The following is a 23,825-nucleotide window of genomic DNA, read 5'->3' as shown; positions in this document are numbered from 1 at the left end:
CGCCTAGAACGTTAAAATAGAGCCCAAATGTTGTTTTAAGGGCTTGTACAAAAATAAAAATTCATGGAAAATTCACTATTTTCTACTTGTTTCTAAATCGCTTGGAAGCTTACCTTCATATCATGTCTGCCAGTGCTTAACGCATAAAATGAAGTAAGCTAATACATAATCAAATTGTGTTTCCATTCCCATAAGGTTTCCACTCATAATGACAGAATTGTGTCTTTATGAACACTGTGACAGGACAGTATGAGAACCTGATAGGAAGTCAAACTGGTCATACAGCACTTATGTGACTAATTTTATATGAGGAGGGTCTCATTTTTTATTCACATGAGGCCCAAAAGCTTCTGTCAGCCTGCTTTTCTCCAAGCCTCAGTGGAGCTGACCTGAGCACAAGCGGTAACAGATGCTAATTCTTTCACTTCTACTTCCCCAGCAGCCCTGCAGGGAGTGTGTGTGTGTGTGCGGCACAATTGTGTGTGTGTGTGTCGGACTCCCCTCTGTGGGATTACAATGGATTATCCTGCTAAGACGCGGCACGAGCTGCTCCCCATGCCGGCACAAGGCCTGGCATTGCCATAGCAACAATCCCTCCCCTGTACCCCCCCTACTTGGAAAAGCCAGTGTTGTAGCAGTGCCAGCTGTCCCCTACCCAAAACACAGAGAGGGACGGGTCAATGGAGTGACAGAGGAAAGGAGAGAATTTGAAATAAACTGGCAATGTGCAAAAACATAGAGAGACTGACAGATGGAGGTAAAATCAAGCCTGCATTGGAATGAAAGGAAAACAGAAAACAGTGAGAGGTTCATCTTCCCGGGTTTGTCCTTTACTGTCTTGGTGCTCCTGACACTGCAGATAATCTTCACTGCGGGCACACCTAGCAAGAGCTGCGGCCCTGTGCAAGACTCAGCATGAACACATGACAGACCTCTCAAATCCAATCCCCTTTATGAAACTGAAACTTAAAGGGACATTTTTTTTTAAATATTTGGTCATAATTGTTTCCTTTTTCTCATGTCAATCCTGCATGACTTTCTTTCTTCAGTGAAATGTAATTTTAAATAATATTACACTTATCTATTATACAAGTCAAGAAGCATTAGTGGAGAGCAAATAATATGAACATAATAGTCCCCCCACCCCCTTTACCTTCACAATGCATTTTATTCACAAAACACCTTTGATGATTTATTTAAGAGGTCACATGTTTTTTGTTTTTTTTGTGTGTGAGTTATGTACAGAAGATGTTTTTGTTTACATATAAGATCTTTATATATAATATATGCAAAGTTACACAACTCAAAGTCACTCATTAATGGACTCTAAATATGAAGGCCTATTGAAAACTCCTTGATTATGCTTACCCTCACATACAGTTTCTACGCTACTATGAAAAAATCCCCGCATTATGCCACTTATTTGTCTTAAAAAGTGACAATTCATGCTAAGCTCTGTGATATTATTATTATACTAGATAGTAGCCCCTATTACACAGTGATAGCTTTAAATATTTGGAAAATTTTCAGAATGACTTCACCCATAAAAAAAAGGCTATTTACACAGGAAAAGACATTCTGGAATTATTCTGGAAAAGACCGTTCACATATCAATTCCATGATACTGGTAAATTCTGACACCGTTAACCAGAAATTACCTCTAAATATCTTTTGTTGATGGTTACACATTTATTTAAAGCTTCAGCATTCAAGCAGCTGCTTTGTCCCAGAGACATACATAGGCAGAAGCGCGAACCGCAGCTAAATGTGTACACATTTGACTACATTACAAATTCTGTGGATGGATAAGTATTGTGAAAAACTTCCATAAATACATATAAAGGAACACTTTTGCTTGTTGAGAAGTTTATAATATATGTGTGTGTGTGTGTTGGCGCTCAACGGCTGCTTCACGTGCACATGCGTCAAGCAACTAAATTACAGCTTGAATGTAAACAAACAGTTTATCATAAGCGTTTTATAAAGAATTTTTACACAGTTGGCATTAACAAGGAACATAGAAATGTTATCTGACCAACAACAAGCAGCTAAATGTGTTTGGACAAATATTCAAAGGCACTTAATTTTATAAACAGAGTGGATGTGAATGCGTTACACGTCAGCGCGTTCTAAGTGTGAATGCGCTCTTTCTCACACAGTGATGCATTCTGGCTAATTACCGGTAACGTTACAACTTCTCTTTCTGGAAAATTATTGGAATGCATTTAACGGTGTGAAAATGGGCCTGTTCACACATGATCCCTTTCCGGAAATTTGTCAGTAATTTTCTGGAAAGGTCTGTATGTGTGAAAGGTGCTAGTGTGATTGTTTAAGGACTTAAAGAGATACAGAGTTTCTTAAAAGTACAAACTAATAAAAAGTAATAAACTAATAAAACACTTCAATTTTTGCACTTTTGGAAAAGGAAGGTGGGGAGCAGGCTTACATGCTTAAAAATGAAGCATTTTTGATCACACAAAATGTAGCAAATTGCACATTATATAATAAATGACCTGTAGGGTACTGTAGATGAAACTTCACAGACAATCTGGGGACACCAGAGACTTGTTACATATTTTCAAAAGGCGTCATGTAACCCATTTAAGTATTACACAAGCAGGACAGGAAACGGGTACCATGCACACAATATTTTTCTCTCTATTGTTCTACAACCTTCTTGAGTCATAGGGCTGGAACCTATCCCAGTTTCTTCGGCCAGAGGCAGGGGAAGCCACCCTGGAGAGATGCCTCTAACATGCATGGACAATTCTGACTCTCCAATTTGCCTAACCTGCATGTCCTTCAGGAAACCCTTCCTGACAAACTTCCTGTCTCAGTAGAGGCTCCAACCAGGGACCTTCTTGCTGTGACTTAACAGGCAACACACATGTTCTGTGACTGTCCAAAGCATGCACATACAAGGCAAGTAATGGACTGTCAGTTGCTATCCATCTATCCATAACATTCAAATAACAGAACATTTCACACTGTAAATGGCTGGCCTTGCAATTCCACATTAATGATGCAAAAGTGGTGCTAACACTGCTATTTAACAAGATATCATAACCTTGGGTAAAATGGGGTGATGCTTTCAATTCTAAACGACAAGTGTAAAACATTCCTATATCTGGGGTTAAAAGCAGTGTTTAGATTGATGATAACCCAGGGTTAAGAGCAGTGTGAATAGCCCTAATATTGGACAAAGAGGAGTCAAAGATGAGGCCTAGTGTTACAAACCACGTTTATGGTACTCTTACAGTTTGCTGCTTTGAAATCTCTATTCAGTTTCATTACATTTAAAAGATTAGAAATTATATTAAATAAACAATTATTCAATAAAATAAAAAACATATATAAAAATGTTCATTTTTTTATTGTGCTATCCCTTTAAGAGAATGCACATCTACATGAGGAATGCAGGGTTTAATTTTAAGAAGTTTAACTATGCCCCTCACATACACTTAATGTGTAAATCCTAATGGCACGGCTGATGAGAGACCGTAATCAGGTAGATTTAATGGGCCTGGCTGAAATTCCCCAGTTTGGGCTCCAAACTGAGCAGAGATAATTAGAGAGGGGCTCAGAACCCCCTTTCACATCTAATAACCAAAAGTCATTTATTAATTTCTGCTTCCCTCCCCCTTGCTCTCTTCCTAGTTTCTCTCTTAGGACTGCTGGGGTTTCTTTAGAAGAGAGTTTTTTTTTTTCTGGATTGTTTTAAATGGGCTGTTTTGTTTATCTGTAATACCTCAATACACTAAACCCAAGAGTCTAAACTCTACACAGAACTAAGAAATAAAGCTTGTATGTGTCATCTTACCCACAATTTCTAACAAAATACCACAAGACTACACCATTCAATTATTTATGTACATAGAATTGTGAACTAGTCATGTCTTTGAGTTCTTATTAAAATATTTCTAAACCATTTAAGTATTTTCATGAAGAATTTATGAAGAAATGCATTTATAATGTTTCTTGTTACTAGTAAAAATAAGATTATTTTTAACTTTCTGTAGCTCAACAGACACACTATAGTGTTAACAACACCAAGGTCATGGGTTGAATTCCCAAGAAACACAAGTACTAATACACTGTGGCTGAATGCATTCTAAAGGCTTTTCATCTGTGTTAATGCAGAGACAGAGTCGTGACAAGTCGCCGATTGGTCGCCGGCCAATGTTGAGACACTTTTGTTGCTTATAGTTTTACAGCATCAAACTTGGCATGTCAACTTTAGCATATACATACTGTACAGCTAAAGTATACTTCATTTGATGCATGTGTCAACACAGGTGCTTGACATACTGTACACATTTACACATTTTACTTTGTCCAGTATCTAAAGTTGCTTATGGTATGCTAATGATCTAATCGGATTCAATGATCTATGCTAAGCTAAGCTAAAAGTGCTCTTGCCAGAACTGGAGATCATCTGATTGGATTAAAAATGATAAAACTGTTTAACTTTAAGTGGTAGGGTTGTCACGATACAGTTAATTCACATTATGATACTATACCAACTGATATATCGTGATAGTAGTATTGCAAAACTGTAATTCATAACTCAAATCTATGAAATAAAGAAATTTGTCAGAAATACTATATTTTATATGTTATAATAGGTCTACTTGAATTGAATTCATAATTCCCTTATTATTGAAAAAACTATTTGCACATCACTACACCTAAAATGCATCAGTTCTTTTTGTTTATTTTGTAGATAACTGACCAACAAAAAAATACATTAAAATAAAAATGCAAATTATACCAAACAAAATTCATTACACAAAGAGAAAATTTGGCTATATAAAGTGGTCAAAAATGTACCACCTATATTTTGGAGCCATATTAGCACGATGCTACCATAGTACCAGCAAAGTGTCCAACCCTACTAGGGGGTGCCTATTTTCATTAAAAGCGGTGTTCCTTTAAAGATTCAAGAAACTCTTGAGTACTTTTTTTGAGATTTTAACAGAGTTGTGTGTGTTGAGCATCTGTTTAGACAATGTTAGCACCTGTTAGCTGTAACAGTGGAGTAAACTGAATAATTTTGAGCTTTTTTCAGTTAATTTCAGATTCCAGGTTTAAAATGATTATTGGGGCGGGATCAAAATCGGTGACGTAGCGCGAAACTGCAAGTGCAAAAATGACGGTCGGTTTCTCATTATTATTCATAGCTGATTTTTCTTATCCTATGAGACGAGCCTGGTTCTTGATTATTCATGACTGCGTGTGCTTTTCAAAGGGAAGGCTGCCAGTGCCAAGCTGTTAGATCCTATCTTGATGACTGGATGAAACCGTGTCCACGGACCCACGGCACACAGTATTTAGCTGTTCATGAAGGGTTGTATGTGTTTGTTTCCATGATCCACGGGGTTTGTGTTGCATGTTTTTCCCCGCAATGCTTTCAGGGCCGATCCAGCAAAGCTGTTTGTGTGCAGCAAGCATTTTTGTCTGGAGAGCATGAGAATTGAAGAATGGCGGACGTTGTCTTTTATCAGTGGAGTTCGTTCACATTTAGACACATCGTTGTGCTGCTGTGTTTGCCTAAATCCTCTAGATTACCAACAGGGCTAATGGTTGAAATGTGCAAGACAAGAGACCTGCGGCACTGAGTCTGCATTCAGACCCGGGGATTGAAATAGAAGTCCTCATTAGTGTTTATATAAACAAGATTATCTTTATGATTATATAAATTGTGGTTGTGTGTATGAAATTACGAACAACCAATGAAGCAGGGCATTAAATTACTGTTTATTTCTTTGCATTTGAACTTTGCAAACTATAAAATCATGTGGCGCAGTAGGTAGTACTGTCGCATCACAGCAAGAAAGTCAATGGGTCGATCCTCGTTTCTGTGTAGAGTTTGCATGTTCTCCCTGTAATCACGTGGGTTTCCTCTGGGTGCTCCGGTTTCCCAAACAGTCCAAAGACATGTGGTACAGGTGAATTGGGTAGGCTAAATTGTCTGTATTGTATGAATGTGTGTGAATGAGTGTGTGTGGATGTTTCCCAGAGATGGGTTGCTGCTGGAAGGGCATATGCTGCGTAAAAATGTGTTGGATAAATTGGCGGTTCATTCTGCTGTGGCGACCCCAGATTAATAAAGGGACCAAGCCGACAAGAAAATAAATTACTGAAAAATCATGAGTCTCCTCACAGTTTGTGTCTCATTTTGTAAGCCGGCTGACAACAGTTGTCCGCTCCCCTCCTTCTCCCCTGCTCTGCTGACCACGCCCACTCCTGCCTCTGATCGCGGAGCTGCACGCCCATTAGGATGCACTTTTTGAAAAAATTCTGAGGTAGACTTGAATCGAAAGAGGGGGGTGTCATGGCCCTTTAAGATCCACTGCAATAAATGCTCAATTTATTATTATTTTAGATGTACTGTTTCTGTAACACATTTGAATGTTATAGTGTGTCAACAAATTATGTGTGTATATATTTTGGCCTTGATGTGTTTAATCAAAATGTATGCTAGACTATAACTACACCTTCCTAAGCTCATCTTAAACTCAGACCCTGCAAGCTCACCTTCATCTGCCTTCATATTTTGAGAGCATCACCCACATATCAAAATCCAATCAACAAGCAATGCAACCAGAGCCACTGTTTCTTTCTTGTCACAAAACGAAATAAATGATATGTTGCAATGTCCGCTTCACATCTTCATGATTGTACAAGTGGCAGGTGCTATAGAAAAATCACCCTGCGGTCTGAGCGGCCGGCCTGAGCCGCATTATAAATGAGGAGGTCAGGCTCGAGGTACAGTAGAGCTGCGGTCAGCTGAGATGCTGAATCTGGGCAGCAATTCAGCTGGTAATAGGATGTGAGCAGACAGGCCCGTGAAAGCCTTTCCATCGGCCTTTCACCCAATTCCATGAGAGGGAAAGGGGGATGGGACAGAGAGAATGAGAGACGGAATAAGAGAAGTAAAGACAGAGAGTGCCCAAGGCAGTGACTTTCCCCCTGTCACATTTTGTTTTCCCTCTTTCCATCTTTTCTGAGCGCCATATACCGTAGGAACGGCATGAGCGAGCGTAAGGAATAAGAAAGACATCTGACGGAAAAGTGTCAGGGTATGTTTCGTGTGCGTGTGCACCATTTTTCTGCTCTGAATAGTTATGACTGTGCTGAGGGCGGAAACAAATAGAGCATTTAGCGTAGAATGGACGACAGCAGAGGAGATGGATAGAGAGGCAGATGGAGGGAAGGATGGTGGAGGGGGGAGTGGAGGGTCTATCATGAGATTGAAGGAATGACAAAATTACACGCCGTGAAGAACCATTCCTCCCTTGTTCAGCTTAGTACACTGTACCTCTGTAGCCTTGCTAATAGCAGTCATAAAGTGTGCATACACACACATCGAGAGAGAGGGCAACAGACAGTAGCTTGTGCCAGAATCAGCCCACTGTTTGTCTGTTCTGCTGTCAGTGGTCCAAGGCTACATGCGGATCTCAGTCTGTTCTTTGTGACACCATAGGCTGGTGGTTGATGCTAAAAATCCAACAGTGTCATGGCTGCGACACTGAAATTTGGAAGTTTGATGAAAAGCTCAAATAAAAAATAAAAAATAAATGCTAAAACAGTTACCTAACCGAGTGTAAAGCTATAGGTATCCCAGAAAATCTGAATATTTTTGTACATATTGCACTCTTTCTAAAGGCTGGTGTACATGGTACAAATTCTGATGGTTGTAAGATTGTAGATCCAGACATACGTCATGAGTTTATATGAAAAGCGCTTGAGTACAGTCATATACCTTGCGATTTGCATGAAGTTATGCGCCTAAAACATTGACAGAGAAAAACAGTGTTTTCATTTTCATTTTTAGTGTCTCTCTGTCTTTTATAACAGCTAGTGATGCGAGCCTCGAATGTACATAAAACATACAGGTTCATTTTCTGCACAAGGAAACCAGTACACCTGGTCGCACACAATTATAAAGTAAATACTATATCCTTTTCCAATGTAAACTATCATCTGAGATGACTCTGTCATGCATGACACACAATACTACACTAAACTGTTCAGTGAGTTTGTCCTATTGATTGTTCAAATTCAAATAAATAGACAACTACAAAACTTTTTAAATACGAGCCATGACCATACGAGAATCATTGAGGAAGTTTACATTGGCACCAATAATTCAATTTAATACGGTTAAGACTCTGATTAAGAGTCTACCATGTAAACAGTCATTTTTGATTACCTTAATCAGACTAAAGTCATAATCAAACTAAACAGAAATCGAATTAAGACACGTGGAGTACGTTGATTTTAGTTACATTACTGAAGAGCAGTCCAGACATGTAAACTAATACCGTCATGTAGGATTTTCGCTGCATTTTGGGACATCTTGTCTATACACATGGCTGTTTGACACTATTATCTGCACCTACCGAGTCAGTGAAAGACCACAAAGGAGTTTTTTTTCCCATACGGCATGCTGTATTCCATTAAAACTACACTCTTCCAGCAGTTAATACTCGCATCCAATATCTCTTTTGTCACGGGGACATGCATAAACTGTTCCTGAATGAAAGGGAAAGTGCCAAACTGCAGTAGTCAATAAATTTAAAATGAAACACACAACATTACATGAAACTCTGGTGGACATGTGGATAGCGCAGAGACGTTAATTGAGTTATGTGCTATAACATGTCAAACGTGATCATGAAGGGAATGTAAACACATGTAAACACCTTAATCATATTATTGTCTTATTCAAATTAAGGCAAATAATTTGAAAACTGATGTCTATGTAATCGAAGTCATTGATGCCAGTGCAATAAATTGGATACAAGCTCATACATCATTAAAAATTGCACCATTTGTCGGTGCCAATAGCCTAATGGTTAAGTGCTGCTTAACCATGATGCTTACGATGACCCGAGTTCGATTCCCGGCTCAAGGTCCTTTGCTGATCTTTCCCCTCTCTCTGCTCCCAATACTTTCCTGAAACCTTCACTATCCTATCCAAATTAACCTCCTAGGTCACAGGTGTCAAACTCACTTCCAAAAGGGCCGCAGCTCTGCACAGTTTACTTCCAACCCTAATTAAACACACCTGATCAAACTAATTGAGTCCTTCAGGCTTGTTTGAAACCTACAGGTAAGTGTGTTGGAGCAGGGTTGGAACTAAACTGTGCAGGGCTTCGGCCCTCCAGGAATTGAGTTTGACACCCCTGTCCTAGGGCTTAGTGGCCACATACGTGGACAGCACAATTTAGCTCTTAAGGAGTTTTCAAACTTTTAGAACACCCCCCAAATGTCCAATTTCACTCACGCTGAACAGTGTGATTGAGTTGAACATTGAGTATGTTTACATGGACAACAATACGTTAATACAATTTTTATACTCTGATTAAGAGTCTACCATGTAAACAGCAATTTTTTTATTACCTTAATCTGACTAAAGTCATAATTGAACTAAACAGAAATGGAATAAGACGTGGAGTATGCATATATTAATGGCATTATTATAGTAAAGACTGCAATCAAACTATTACCGTCATGTAGGACTTTTCGCTGCATTTTGTGACAAGATCAACACATGCGGCTGTTAGTAAAGGACCGCACACACAAACACACACACACATCGCAAAACACAGAAGTTTTTTCCTGTCCATGCAACGTGCGGTATCAATAAAATAAACACTCTTCCACCAGTCCTTACTTTATATTCACGCCAAATACCCCAGTTTGTCAGGGAGATTGAATGAAATGTTTATGAGTGAAAGTTAAACTGCGGAACTGCAGTTAAAGTCGAGAAATTGATAATGAAACAAAATTAGCCTACATGAGACTCTGTAGGTAACACGAATAGCCTGGTGACACAACATTCAAAAAGCAATTCAGGTTATTATATTATTGTGTTATTCAGATTAAGGCAAATAACTATTACTGATGTCCATGTAAAACATAGTCAGTATGTCTTCAAAGTAAGTAAAAGATTCAGAAGGGCATCCTGCTGATTTGATTCAGAAAGGAACTTTTTTGTCAGACGGCTCACTGGTTTGACTTTCTTTCATTCACCGTCATTCGTTTTAAAAAGCACCCGCTCCATTCTGTTTGTATATATTTTACTGGAACGCATTAACTCTAAAGGTGCCTGATAGTTAGCTGTAAAGCCTACGTTAATCATATTATTCTCTCTAGTGAACGCATAAAAATCGTCATCATAATTTACTCGAGTGCACAGCTCAATGTCTCGCGCCCCCCTGGTGGGGCACCCCACAGTTTGAAAACTCCTGATTTAAAATACTTTGAATGTTTTATATTTTGTTACAGACATACAGTGCCATCCTGCAACTGTTTTGAAATGCATATGAAATGTCCCAAACATATATATTTTTACTGTCCAAAATGGGAAAAAAAATAGTTTTTACTCTGATAGTCAAAACATGTTAAAAAAAAAATCTATGTTAAATATGCATAAAAAACAGCCAGGAAAAAGTGTTTTATGTACATTCAGACCACAAGTCCACATTTATGGACATCATTTTTCTCTAAAAGTACATCGTATCAAAAGATGATCCTTAGGTTTTTATTCTAATTAGGTTCTAATAAGTCCAAGTAGCAAGGAGAAAAAAATGCATGTAAAAAACACCTTGGGCCTTAAGAGGTTTTAAAGTTGAAACCCCCCTAAAAAAATAAAATAAAATAAATTGCACTTATGCATTAATGTCCACCTTAAGCAAAGGTTTGTTTTTAGCTGCTGTTTAAAAACAAAGAATGGTCCCAGTGTTATAAACAATTCTATCTATCAGAAGAATAAACTAACAAACACGCTTAAACAGCTGGCGCCAACTTATCTGCTTTTCAACAAGTCAGTCGCATTTACCAGCTGGATGTTATATCACCTAGTTAATATTCATGAGTTAAGGTGTTATAATGTGCCTCTGACTTTTCAGATCATTCGTATTTCTACAGCCCGGATAATTGCTCACAACTCCTTGCATCTCTGTAATGTGCAAGAGCTCCTCTATTTTAAACATACACAAGGGAGAGCAGATGAACAACAGGTTGAGGAGCTTCACACACACCGTCACACTTTACTGCAAATGAATATTGTATCCCAGAGACGGGAGGAGTTTAGTGAGAGAACAAGGTGCAGCTAACCTTTTTTTGCTCCCTATCTCTCTCTCTTTTGTCACACACATGCTCATTTGCAAGTCTGTAGTGCAACTCAAAACAAGCAATGATTTCCAATACTTAACGGGGGGCGAATCTGTGCTTAAATTGCCTTTGGTCGGAGGCCCTATACATACTAACACACCGGCAAGCCTAAGCTACGACTTTACACAAGCACGTTCTCCAATTTTAGTTGAGCTGACGCGATAGGAGACCTGCGTAATGTCCGATTGTCTCTGAATGCAGGTGCACGTCTTGGTGCCAGACCAGATTGAAAAACAAAAAAATGGATGTGAGGTCATGAGAGAGGGAAGAGATATGCAGGAAGCGGAGGGGTAGGAAAGTAAGAGATGGGGGTTTTTAGCAATGCACCAGTCTGAGAGGAGGAACGGGTGCTGGCGGTGGGGTGGGGGGAGGGTTATGGGGAACATTTGCTGTCTTAAAGAAACCGTCCTCCTCCTGCTGCGGTGGTCTAGAGGGAGAGAGGAGGAATATTGAAAGTGCAGGAGAGAGCAAGAGAGAGAATGGGAGACTGAATTATTGCATCTTTGCACAAGTGTGGACTAGCAGTAATAGGCAAAACCGATATACTGTAGGGGTGTGGAGGGAGAATGTGCAAGAAAAATAGAAAAGCCAAAGCTGAACAAGAAAATAATAGAGGATGGGATGAAGAAAGAGAGAGAAAGCAGTTTGGGGTGGTGTGTGCCAAAGAGAGCAAATACCTTTACTGTCAGCACACAGCACATTTGTGGTTAACATGCATAGCCTGAACACCGCAGTGACACCTCTCAATAATGCTGCTCTCATATATATTGTACATACATTTTATACATACATACTAACTCTTTTGACATTAAAAGATTGGTATTGTGTAAAAGGCTTTGATGCAATTTTGAAGAAATATCAGCAGTAATTACAGAATAAATCAAAAAAATTGATTTAGATGTAATTTAGATGATTATTCATTCATTTATTTTCTTTTCGGCTTAGTCCCTTCAACTTATCCAGCATATGTTTACACAGCAGATGCCTTTCCAGCTGCAACCCATCACTGTGAAACACCCATATGCTCTCATTCACACACATACACTACAACCAATTTAGCTTATTCAATTCACCTATAGCGCATGTCTACTGGCACATATCTCTCAGCTGATGACCACTAATAACCCCCATTCAATTGAGTGATGACATTCAAATCGACTGTCCTGGAGGGCCGGTGTCCTGCTGAGTTTAGCTCCAATCCTAATCAAACACACCTGAACAAGCTAATCAGGGTTTTACTAGGTATGCAGTACTTGAAATTTCTAGGCAGGTTTGTTGAGGCAAGTTGAAGCTAAAATATGTAAAAACACCGGCCCTTCAGGACAAGGACTTGTGTCCCCTGATCTTGACTGTTAAATATAATTTGCTTATCTTTTACTCCACTGTTTTTGCCTGTTTGACATCACTACACAAGTAAATATAATAATAATAATAATAATAATAATAATAATAATAATAATAATAATTAGCAGGTTAGTATAGGCTGCATCCAGCTGTTTGATAAGAACAAATTTTGTTCAGCAAGCTTTACATTTAATTAAAGTGCTAGTAAATAATTACAGCTCAGATCCATAGTATGTGTCTAATTTCTTAGTTTGTGGCAAGTAGTCATGTAATAAGTTGCACAATGTACATCCAGCCGGTTGTTGTTGCACAAGATCATACAAAAACCCTCCCCTTCACATTAGGCTGCTGATAAACCTGTCAGGTTTTATACTGCAATAATAAAGCACATAGCTTACATAACACAAATTTAATTAAATACAAACTCATTTGTGTAATACGTTTGAAAATAGTTGCTTTATAAAAAGTGCATTTTATTACATTACAGTCAACATCAGAAAGTTGATGATCAAGATGTTGTCTATAGTGTCCTATATATGCTGTATAAATAGTGTTCTTTTCAAAATGTGATATCTATGTGTATAATATATTTTTTAGGAAATTGTTTTGAAGTGACCAAAGCACTGTTAGTCTTTTTTTACATTTAAAATTTTGAACAAATCTTATCACACCTTCATATAATAAAACATATTAACATTCTCAAATCATAACAACATTCAAACTCATATTAAATAAATCCAGAAAAAATAAGGGGTCTCTTATTATTTTTTTTTACATAGCTCTGCATGTTTACATTATATATATATATATATATATATATATATATATATATATATATATATATATATATATATATATATATATATATATATATATGTAATTTACACAAACAAACTTCTAATCGACAGCTCAAGTGTAAATGCCTTTGGTCTGCCTGGTTTCATCATTGGTAATTGGGTTCTGCTCAGTTCTGTCATGCATGTGGAAATGTATCTGCTTAAAATGCTAAACAGCAGTTTTATTGGAATCCCACACCAGACTCCAAACAGAAGGCACAGCAGGAGGATGTCTCTTTAAATGTGCAGTAATGGGTCAGTTCTTACTGTATGCTGTTTTGTAGCTCACAAAATTTTTAAATTTAATTACACAGTGGGATGGAGTGGGAGTGTGGCCACTGGCGGCGAGTCCTCATTTAGGGTGGGCAGTCACATGCCGCTGTCAAAACATATTAACCCCTCCCCTCTTCATGTTCCAGCAGAGAGAAAGAAAGAGAGAGAGATCGAGAGAGAGAGAGAGAGAGAGAGAGAGAGAGAGAGATGGCAGAAAGCCCACTGAGAGACGCTTCTACTGTAGTTCAGACCCTGATGATCATACATTTCTCATCCTCTCTTTAGCGAACAATGCCAATCAACTGTGAGCCGTGCATCCTAAGACACACATATTATATATGGAATATTAGTGATGAAGGTTGATTGGGAGTGTGTGAGGGTCAGGTTTCCTGTGGTTTGTGCTTCTTAAGTGTGTGACTCAGCAGTCTATTCAGAGATCTCCGCCTCTATCTGTCCTCTTTCATATTCTCTTCTCATCCTCATACTCTTTACATACATTGAAGGGTTGAAAGGATACATTAGTATCTTAAGATGGCTGGAATAGATTCATAGTACTGTGCTGTGTATTAAATCATAATTTACAAGCCCTTCATCTAGTTTACATGTATACTAAAACAAAAACCTTTAAAAGGGCGACTTCACTATGACGCCATAAAAAAACTACATTTAATTTACCTTTGATTTCCCAAAGAACCTTTCAGTGAGCATTTTTTCTTTGATTAACTAAAATATTAATATTCCAAAGAACAGGGATAAAGAATGGTTTGTGGAATTTAAAGGTTCCACAGATGTTAAAGGTTCTTCAAGGTACCAGTGATGCCAATAATAAAAAATAAGAATGTAACAGAACAGCAGATGCTGACAAAGCGAGGACAAATCCACATATGCACAACAAAAAAGATTGAATTTTAAATGAGTTACAATATCGTATAGAGAAGAATAGAGTCCAGACTCAGTGTTGCCAGATTGGACGGTTTTGAATTTGATTGTGCAGGTAAAAAATGCCATTGGCGGGCAGATCAAATTTGGGCGGTTTTGAAACGTAAATTTTATATGCCACTTTTTTTAACAAAACCTAACTGTGTGCCCCTACTCCATTCTGTTATTAGTGACCAGTGCATATCACAAGTTGTGTGGGTCTACCTGTAAGAGGAGGTGAAGGAAAGTTGTATCACAAATAGACTCCGGGACAAATCTGATTCCCCTTCGCGTGCAGTTAAACTCACAGCGGTTTATAATGACACTTCTATCAATCTTTTTTTTTTCTGCAACTGACAACAAGTATTTTGTTACAAATTTATACCCCACTTTGTAAGTAAAACATACTCTAATATGTAGTACTCTAATAATCTAAATACAACATTGAGTTCGATGTGACCTGGTTATGTTGTGGTTTTGTGACTGTATGGTTAAATATTCTGATAGTTAAAATAACTAGGTTAATTTCGAAGGCAGAATTTACCTTGCTTTGAAGAGCTTGGCAACAAAGAGGCAGGAGAAAAAAACCTGCAGTGTGTGCTTAAAATAAATAAACCAGTATCAACATAGTTATAATTGCAGTCGCATTGTACAGACAGATGTCAAACCAATCGCTAAAATTCCAAAATATTGGATTGTTTCATTTACTGAGACAAAATCACATAAAAAAGTTATATGTGACTGTCCAAAGCAGTGTTTCTCAAAAATGTGCCTGGAGGACCATAAACACTACATGTTTTAAATGTCTCCTTTGGAGTTTTTTCAGTCTCTGCTAATAAGCTGATGATCTGAATCAGGTCTGTTTGGTTAAGGAGACTTGGAAATGTGCAGAGCTAATGGTCCTTCAGGAACGTGGCTGAGAAACACTGGCTGAGAAACACCTAAGCAGTGTCTTGTTTCTCAAACAGAACTAATATTTTTAACAAACAAACTAACAAAGATTAGAAAATCTAGCCACTACAAGTGATTTGATCACTAGTAAACAAACTTATATCCTAGTCGAATGACAAATCTGGTTCACTCCATTTTTACCAGCTTCTGCCCTTTTTTCTGTGTGTAATAAACTTGAAGCGGTTGTGAGCAGTCAAAACGTAAGGCTGAAACTACATCAGGACTAAAAGTAGTAAGCAGCTTCATCTTGGCGTAAGCAGCTGTCTGGCATTTCCTGAGCTGTAATAATGGCCTTGATCTGTCAGCACCTGCAGAGTATTCTTGCTTTTTTCTGTTAATGTGTGCTTCATGGGCCAAACACTCCTCTGTCTCAGTCTTGACTAAATCCATCTGAAGTTCACATTTACATCGACACCAGCCCACGTGTTTGAGGAAGTTGGGGAGTCTTGAACAAGTCCAACTCAATCAAAACAGGTGGCAGACGTGGACCTTGACACAGAGCGTAGGTGAAAGACTGGCTGCAGTTTAATCAGTCTAAGGTAAAATAACATAGTCGAAGCTCAAACAGCATCTGACGTGCCCTGTTAAAGCGTTTGTCACAGAGGTGAGCAGTTTCCTACTGTGGTAGAAGTGGTAGGGGAAGAAAACTTCTCAGAATCATTGCAAATCTTTCTTCAATGTTTCTTAATATTTATTCATAATCAATTCTGAGACTAGTTTTCAACACCCAATACATGTGTTGACTTATGTGTTGCAGACATGTACTATGCTTTCTACAAATTATAAACACAAAATCGCTCTAAAATCAACAAGCAATCAAGGTTGTGTTCATGCTTGTAGTATATTTATCTTGATACATTTAGTCAGGGGTCACTAAGCATTCACATTGTCATGTTTAGTAGGGCCAAGCAGTATATCGCAAAAATGTGCAGTGTATCAAAATCATGCAATATCCGAATCACTTAGATGTGCGGTAAATGAAATGTATTTTATTAGGCAAGCGTTTATGTGTTGCATCGATTCTTTATCCAAAACTGTTCAAACAGGGCCTTACTATCTTTATACCCCCCTCCCCAGTAAGTGCTTTTATGCTACTGACTAGTGCCAAAGTTCTTCCAAAAATGAATACTAACAGCACAAGTAGCTATTAATGTTTATAAACTGCTTGATTTACAAGCATTACATAAATAAAAGCTAAAATGTAAAGTCTCGAGGGAAATGTTATATCACAAGAAATGTAATTACAGTGATATTCAATCAGGAATCACCTAGTTTGAACTTTTTAAAGAAGGACCAAAGCAATGTTGGTTTAAATTACGCCCTGTTCATCTGGTGTTGATGTGGTTTCGTTGAGTCGATCACAAGTGAGCAAAGAAACTACACAACCTTTTCCACATCAATTAAATTTGTTTCTTTCTATATAAATCTGTTTACTTTTCACAACATCAAAAGTAATTAAATTAAGTGAATAAAAGCATTACACCAATGATCAGAAATTGATCATGCAGAAAAAAACGATCATCCAAAACATGAATCATCCAAAGATTTCAAGAGTGAAACTGGCATCCCAGAATGTTGCTTTGAATAGAATAAGATTATTAACAGTAAACATCAAAATAAAACATTCACAAAGTTGTATCTTATGAAAAACACCATGTTCGAGCGCGCTACAGTACATTAGAGCAGCTGTTTCAAGAGAAACAGTACTTTTTTTCAAGGCCTATTTATTCTTTCTAAAGAAAATGATTAACATATCGGAACTGGCCAGAAACCTTTCTACTTTATGAATACAAGACTTAGATTAACAACAACAAAGGTGATTAGTTGCTGTTCAAACACATTCAACAATATGCATTCACACTGCTAGAGCAATCCTGTCAAATGCATTTTCGAATACCTCAGAAAGCGGTCAAAGTGACAAGCTCAAAACGTTTCACACATCATTCACACCTGTACTTAGTGTTGTCCACTTGTTCTTGAATTGACAAAAACACATCTTAATACTAGATGTAAAAGTGCCTTAGATGTAAAATGAAGTGGGGAAAATCATTGAACATCCAGATGCAGTCCAGTACATTTAAATGACTATAAAAATCTGTTCTGCACTCTTTCCTCTAAATATCAAAATAAAAGCACAGGAAAGTTCATGCCTTTTTAAAAACTGCAGAAAAGAAAGTCACTGACCATAGCAATGGATATGTCCACCTTTCATATAGATAACCCAGAAAACTTTTCCCACATAAGCAATAAAAATGACAATTAATAACTGTTATTGTTAACAGATTATTTAAGGGAAATCACTAATAGTTATCCTCTGCCACTGTCAGACTCATGATTCATGATACCTCAAAAGACAAAAATACTTTTTTTAAAGCAGCGTTTTTGAAAACTGACCCACTTTTTGGACCGCACAAATTCCTGGAACAAATGGAAGAGACAACCTACTGGACCAGAAACACAAGCCCACACCGTGCAGAACTACATTTACCGAGGAGACGTTTGCAATCATCGGCAGATGTGAGGGAATCTGCATGGCTGTTGTTAAGGAGATGACTGCGTTTTTAAGACAGATCCAGCTGTGCAGAAATAAAAACAAGTGGTTCCTGCAGCAAGATCTGATTCTGTTCAGTTTCATCAGCAGGCTGAAGACGTAAGTGGTCTTACCATCTCACTTTACTATGTAATCCCAGGATTACTATAGCCTGTGTTAATCCAGCAACATGAAGATAATGTGGCTCAATCCACACACCAGGCCATCAATCCTCCCTACCTAAGACAGCTTTAAAACCACAGCTGGAATTGATCTGCCAGACATTTTATTGTATGCCATGACCTGTAATTTGCACTGAAGAAGATTCACACATATCCTATCAAAGTCCCCAAATTAATTTTTGATACACACAACAACTGTTTTATCACTGACAAACAACATCAGTCAATTCTATCCACAACAAATGCACCTTTTCCAGCACTTTGTTTTATTACAAGCATGGGGCGGCTATTTTGATCTGCAAAATATAAATGATTCATATCATTAGATTCATATGCTTCATAATCATAACTGCCTTAATGAATAATTGAATCAACAGTCTGAATGATCAGATGAATCATGTACCAAAAAGCTGAATTTAAACAGCTAAAAGAAAACAAACTATTTATGCTATATATTGTTATATAAATAAGTATAACATAAATATTATCAAAATTATTCTCAGTGTGGTATATGGAAAGCTAATTCCTACACAAAAAAATGTCCACTAATGTTTTCAGTTAAAAATGCTAATCTCTCTAATTTATGCAAGTTTTCTCAATTTTGCATCCTGTCTGCAGCTTTTTCAGAATTTAATTGTAATTTCAAAAATATTCTTACATTTTGAACACCACATAGCCAGTAATGTGCAAGATTTTGCTAAAATTGATAGACAGACAGACAGACAGACAGACAGACAGACAGACAGACAGACAGACAGACAGACAGACAGACAGACAGACAGACAGACAGATTAGATGATAGATAGATGGATGGATGGATGGATGGATGGATGGATGGATGGATGGATGGATGGATGGATGGATGGATGGATGGATGGATGGATGGATGGATGGATGGATGGATGGATGGATGGATGGATGGATGGATGGATGGATGGATGGATGGATAGATAGATAGATAGATAGATAGATAGATAGATAGATAGATAGATAGATAGATAGATAGATAGATAGATAGATAGATAGATAGATAGATAGATAGATAGATAGATAGATAGATAGATTTTTTTTTTAAATTTGGCCCCTGAAAAAAATAATAGTTTGATTATTTATCAATATGACAATAATGCTACTACTACTATTACTACTACTACTACTACTACTACTAATAATAATAATAATGATGATAGTAATATTGAAAAGTACAATTACTAAATAAATAAATAAAATACTTATTAAAATACATCACTATAAATATATAAAAACCAAATAAAAAGTATTTATTTAGTAATACAATAACAATATTTTAGTGCACATACTAATATTTCAGAACAGTAATATTTCAGTAATATAAAAAACACAAACATTCACATATTTACTATAAGTTGTTAAGTAACTAATTCATCTACAAACTTCCTGATCTGCAGAGTAAACAAAACTAAATCACTTCATCTATAATCAACAGATCTGCCCACACTGTAGAATGGACACTTTTGGCATAGAGAGTTACTGTATTGAGCTTAATAAGAGCTTTATCATGTATGTCAAGTACATTCTTCAACACTTGTAGTCCATGACCTCTTAAAACATGCTCTGTGAGCTCCTAATTCACAAATTAAACCATCAATTAAACTGCTCATACTTCACAAACAAACACAAGCCAACGAAACATTCATTTCACTGATTCTCATCCATGTGTGTCCTCCAAAAGCAGCACTGGCATCTCCGGTCAGCCTTCCTCTCTCTCTCTCTCTATTGTAAATTACATTTGCTCCCATTTTTGTTCCTCATAAAAGATTTAGCAGAAAGGTGATCTTAATCTGGGTCACTGGCATTCTGCGCCTGTTCCCCATTAGAATTTTCATCATGTTTAATATTCAACCTCTCCGTCTCATTACGCACTGCAGGATCTCTCTCTCCTCTTATACACACATGAGCTGTACTATATTGATGAATGTGCTGTTCCTGATCACAGATGCTAGATGACTATCAGTAAGACTCTATTGGATGTTGCTCTTGTGCTCATATGTCTCTTTGTGAATGCATATACTCTATCATTCAGAAGTTTGGGCTCTGCTAAATGCTTTAAGAAGTCTCTCATGTTAACAAACTTTTAAGATAGAATAAAACTGTAACATTATTAATGTCTTTATGGTCAATTTTGAATAAATTGCTGCATTTTTTTTCCACTGTAAACCCCAAAAAGTTAAGGTAACTCAAACCATTTGAGGAAATGATTGCTGATTGAGGAAACTATTGCCGATTGCAACAAAAATTTCAGTTAAAAAATGAATCCAAATGAGTACTGTGAACTTAACCCATTTGAGTAAATGAAGCAATTTGAGCGCAGTAAAACCCAATAAATGATGAGATCTCAAACCAACTGAGTACTGTAAAACCCAATAAGTTAATGCAACTTAAACCCTTTAAGGAAACTGATTGCTACAAACCATTTGAGTTAAAGAAAAAACTAATCTATACGAGTACTGTGAACTTACTGCATTTAAGTTGAAGTAAAGAGGTATTTAATTTACTCATTACCTTCAACACTGAGTTGAAAGCTCTTTTCAAATGAGTAGAATTATCTTACAGCCAATTTTGAGTTAACTATACTCGTTTCATTTGATTAGGTTGACTGTTGGGTTTTACAGTGTACTAATTACTTACTCGACCACAAATTAATTTAATCAAAAAATTAAATTTAATAAAAATAATAATAAAATATAAGGAATTAAGAATAAACCTAAAGTGGTCAAAGATGAGGGCTTTTCAAGCATTAGAACAAATAAAAGTGTAATATAGCCTTTTCCCCCCATGATTTACAAAAGACATCCACTAAAATGTCATTCAGCGTAACAGTAGTTTATAAAGTAACAATCATATTTAGAAATGAAATTAGGATACCAATTACAGGGGGGTTTGAGTTGTTCTGACCCCCTTCATTAATGCTTGATATCCCTGAAAGAAATCAAAACCAAATGTATAGGGGGGTCTGCCTTTTAAATAGTTTTCTCTGATCTGTATCCTAAATAACATCCATAAGTAATATTAGGGCTGCGCAATTAGGGCTAAAATAAAAATTTTGATTAATTGAACATTCTAGCGATTAATGAACGATTATTATTATAATTTTTTGTTTGTTATCATTTTTTTATTATAATTGTTTTGCCTCATAGTTTACCGAAATATATAACCGAAATAGCTTTTTGAATGAAAGGTGCATTACTTGATTTTAAGTTAATTGAAAGAAACACACATCTACTCTCAACGATTTATGTATACAACGTTGAAACCTGAAACCAGCAGTCTCTTCTTTCTTCTAAAAAAGTGAAAAATCAATTAGCGACGAATATTTGAGAGTGTGCAATAAGTTTTGTGCACGAACAGAGGAAATTGGCACGAGGCAAAGAGATTTGCATGCTCCTATTACATTATTGCGCTCTCAACTTGTAATATTGCACTCACAACATTTGTTATTGAAATAACGCCATAGAGATCAGATCTGGCTGCAAAATGCTGAACACTTTTCAGTTCAGCTGGGTTTAGTAACTTGACAGCAAAAATAATCCAAAAAATTGACCTGGAAAATTTTGATCGATTAACGGTTCTGAATGTCAATTTTAACTACTTTTAGATTAATCCCACAGCCCTAATTAAAATATTAAAATATAAATAGTCTTTTCATCACCCCAAAAAGGTTGGTTCTATTTTCAAGTCATATCTACCCCAATCAGTCTATACGAGAAGTCATTCAACATTCAAGAACTGCAGATCAAGAGCACCAAGAGGCCTTTTAAGTGTTCACAAGACACTTTTCTTGTAAAATAGGTGTTTGCATCTACATATAAAAGTAAAGCCAAATTAAATGCATAGTTTATAAAGTTTGACCTACAGTAGCCTCTAAAATAGCTAATTAAAGGTGACTGTAGGTCAGAATACACTAAATATCCCTTAAAACACTAAACATTTAGATACGTTTTATTAATAGATTAGATGTAAATTAAATAAATACATAAATTTCATTCACTGAAGCAATTATTCCACAAACTAACATTACAAAAAAGTTTCACAGCCCGATCATCAATGTATAATTCACACCCTGAAAATAATTATTTGATGACATACTAAAAGACTTTATAGGTATTTTCCAACATTAAAGTTTCCACAATCTGTGAAACAACTACATTTTACCTATTTATCATATACAGTATGTAAATAAATGAATATATTCTGCAAAAAAATTTTGCATAATGCTGAACATTTAAAAAGAGTAGTGGAAAATTGGATCGAGTGTAAAACTGAAAGTGGTCACACTCCACACTAAAGAGACTTTTCAGACACACTTCCTTTGAGAGATCCAGCACATTAAGGACACACACACTCACACACACAAACGCAAATCACCAGATCTGTCAGAGCTAAACGCTGTCCTCTCCTTCCTAGTTACTCTGATCGCCCATCTTCTGAGTCATCTCTCATTATCGCTCTTCTCCATTCGCCTCTTCTCTCATTCCAAATAACGTCTCATGACCTACAACCATGTTTTTCTCCTGCCCCGTCACCAACTGTCCTTTCCACAGCGTCTCCACTGATAGAGCAGGCATGTGGTGCTGCAGGAGTGTATTATAGTACTCTAACCATCTCTCTCTCTCTCTCTCTCTCTCTCTCTCTCTGTGGCCTTGAACGGGTGAGAGCTGACACCCCCTCCCCAACACACTGAGCCATAAAGAAACCCGCTCTTCACTTCTGCTCGCTCTTCCTGAGCTCTCACCAGATGCATTTACGTTCTGAGAAGATTATTTGATCTGATTGCGATCGTCTGAAATACCACATATATTCTGCACTTTCAACGTCAGTCGCACATATCTGTCAGAAAGAATTTGATGTGAATAAAGAAATGCTGTGAAATCCACATTAAAATTGTAGGATGCTTTGTGAAAATTTCAAGTGGACTTCGTAATGTGTGCTTCACATTGAGTTATCATACAAAGTGCTCTGGTCTGAGTGTTTTGACTAATAATTATCAGTATTACCAGCCTGATCTCACGAGAAAAAGTAAGTATTTTATGTTAATTCGTACCAATTCGTACGAGTTCAGTCATCCGAAATTGTACGATTTTAAAAAGGAGGCATGGCACCTAAACCCCACCCCTAAACCCAACCGTCATTGAGGGATGAGCAAGTCCAACTAAATTGTACAAATTAGATCGTTCAAATTCATGCGAAATAGCCACTAAATCAAAAAGTTACGAATTGCCGTGAGATTGTGTTGGTATTACTCATATGTTCTTTTATTTTATGCTATTATTGATTAGCCTTAGGGTGTAATCATACTTTTGCAGCTTTGGATTGGTTAAAATTCCAAAAGCGCTGAGGTGAATGGTCTGATTGATCATTTGGACAAGTGTGAACGCTGCCATCTGAATCCTGCAAAGTAAGTGGACTGAGGCTGTTTAAATGATGGATATCGGTCCACTTCTAAAATAATTTTGGTGTAATTCTGCTTAAAAATATGCAGCACAGATCCAAGATATCTAATCCAAAAGCACAACATGAATTCACAAGATGTGATAATATAAGGGACAAAATGCTCAAGCACCTATTTTT

At 37.0% G+C, this 23,825-nt stretch overlaps 1 protein-coding gene across 13 annotated transcripts in view; it reads right to left on the bottom strand.

Annotated features, from left to right (window-relative positions):
- The window catches only part of nol4lb (nucleolar protein 4-like b), a 205,843-nt gene that overhangs the window by 32,195 nt on the left and 149,823 nt on the right, over positions 1–23,825 (bottom strand). The window lies entirely within an intron of this gene.

The sequence above is a fragment of the Danio rerio genome, chromosome 23 (genome assembly GCF_049306965.1).
Source record: "Danio rerio strain Tuebingen ecotype United States chromosome 23, GRCz12tu, whole genome shotgun sequence".
In the NCBI taxonomy this organism is placed as follows: domain Eukaryota; kingdom Metazoa; phylum Chordata; class Actinopteri; order Cypriniformes; family Danionidae; genus Danio; species Danio rerio.
Note: the sequence above shows the minus strand (reverse complement) of the source record. Positions and strands in the feature narration are given on the sequence as shown.